Source organism: Spermophilus citellus (assembly GCF_964194105.1).
Source record: "Spermophilus citellus genome assembly, chromosome: 6".
In the NCBI taxonomy this organism is placed as follows: domain Eukaryota; kingdom Metazoa; phylum Chordata; class Mammalia; order Rodentia; family Sciuridae; genus Spermophilus; species Spermophilus citellus.
The window spans coordinates 97,628,338-97,630,815 of NC_138187.1; positions in this window are offsets into that span (position 1 = coordinate 97,628,338).

Consider the following 2,478-nt stretch of genomic DNA (forward strand, 5'->3'; position numbering starts at 1 on the left):
GCAGAAGGAATGCATATGTACTAAAAAATAACTGAACATGAAAAAGAACCATATAAAATGTCTCAAAAGAGGGGTTGAGGTTGTGGCTCAGCGGTAAAGTGCTTGCCTAGCATGCATAAGGCACCAGGTTCGATCCTCAGCATCACATAAAAATGATTAAAATAAAGGTATCGTGTCCAACTGCAACTAAAAAATAAATATATATTTTTAAACGTTTCAAAAGAGCTGCATTCTCTAAGAGTGTTGAGGGGAAACTTCAAAGAAGTAGCTGGGTCTTGAAAGACTCTTTATGCCAGCTAAATCCATTCCAGCCCAGGAAAAATTACCTTGAAATACACAGCACTTTAGAGAATGTGAATGAGGGACAGCTCTGTAAAGCTTATGTTGGTAGATGAGAGGAAAAGCAAATTAATCTAGAAAAATAAAATGGAGACCAAATTACGAAGTCTTATGTTTTAAAAAAGGCATAAAGTCACATGCCATTCTGTTTTATTGTATGTAATTATGCCTCAATTTTTAAAAATCTAAAAAATTATGTGTGCAGCATCCTTACCAAAGGTGGTCATAGGAGAAGGAGGGAAATGGAGTGAAGGGGATAGATAGGATAGAGATAAGATAGTCCTGAAAAGCCAAAAGACTTTTTTTTTAAGATTATAAAGGCCAATTTTCAAATTATCATCTATAAGCTAAAGTTCATTAATAAGCATTATTGTTTGGATATGAGATGTCCCCAAAGCTCCTGCATTAATGCAAGAATATTCAGAAGCTAAATGGTTGGATTATGAGAGTTTTAACCTAATTCATCCTTCTTAGGTTTTGGTTTTTATGGGGTATTTTTGTTTGTTTTAGGTGCCAGGGATTGAAGCCAGGCACACTTAAACACTGAGCCAGGTTCCCAGCCCTTTTTAGAATTTATTTTTAGACGGGGTCTTGCTAAGTTGTTGAGGCTGGCTTTGAACTCCCAGTACTCCTGCCTTGGCCTCTCAAGAGGCTGTCACCACACTCTGCCATCCTTCATAGTTTGAGTGGACTGAGTGCTCACTGTAGACAGGTGGAATATGGCTGGAGAAGGTATATTGGAGGGGTGTATCCTGGAAGGATTCCTCTTTCTTGCTGCCCCTTACCCCTCTCTGTTTCCTGGCCTTCTTGAAGGACATAGCCAGCTCTCCACCACCTTGCCTTTCTACCTTGATGTTCTGCCTCACCTTGGCCCAGAGCATTAGAGCAGCCAACATGAACTACAACTCTGAAAACATCAGCCAAAATAAAATTTTTCTCCTCTAAGTTTGTCTTCTTGGGTATTTTGGACACAGAGACTCAAAGCTGATTAAAAATCTCCTAGTAGATACTCCAGAACTGTGTATCAGTCTCTGCTTCTAACAAGTTATCAAAAATTACTGTCTCAGCTAAAAATAAGTCTAGTATTTTCTTGATGTCATCAAAGAATAAGACCAATGAATACATAATGCTTGGTGACTTCCTAGTACAAAAACTCACACAGCTCAAAGAAAAGTTCCAAAAATACTTTTATAGATCACATTGTGTGGCCCCCAAAGATACACTGAAGTCCTAACCCCACTGCTTGAGAATGTGACCTTATTTGGAAATGGGGTTGTTGCAGATGTAATCAGTTCAGTACAGTAAGGTCATCCTAGAGTAGGGTAGACCCTTAAACCAATAGGACCAGTGCCCTTACAAGAAGAAGTGAGAGACACACAATAAGAAAACAGCCATGTGCTCACAGAAATTGGAGTGATACATCCACAAACCAAAGCACATAAGGACTGCCGTGAACCCCGAAGCTAGGAAGGACACTCCCCTGTAGGTTTCAAAGTGCAATCCTGTGTATACCTTGTCCTTCAGACTTCTGGCTTGCAGAACTGTAAAATAATAAATTTCAATTGTTTTAAGCCACTTGTTTTGTGGTACTTCGTTAAGTTGCCTTAGGAAACCAATAGAAGTACCTCTGTAGATGGGATGGGATTACTGAAGCAAAGCCTGGGGTCTCTGTCTGTAGATGATAACTTACTATCTTTGGTGACAAGGTGGCTAGTCCACCCTGTCTCCACCTCTCCCTCATTAATAACTTCAACTCAATCCCACTGTTTAGAGGTTAGGCACAAACAACTCCTGGATGAGTTGAATGTCCTTGCCTAGTGCATGACTCTTAATAGAAAGAAGTATGGTTACCGCCCCTGAATGTCCAGTTCTTATGGTATCCAGTAACAAATTGGCCTTCCAGCTCCATACACTATCCCAAGGGTTTGGTCTGTGGATCAACTCATTAGGTCACCCCTTGTGTTCTGTTAATCAAGGTCCTGAGAATGTGAACCGAGATCTAGAACAAAGCGTTGCTACCCAGGGGTCTGTCCACGTGGCCATTAGCTTTTCAGAAAAGATCTCTGACTTTGCCACGAAGGTGAGCCCTGCTACCTCCATCCCTCAAATTCTTTCATCAGCTAAAACTAGATGAACACA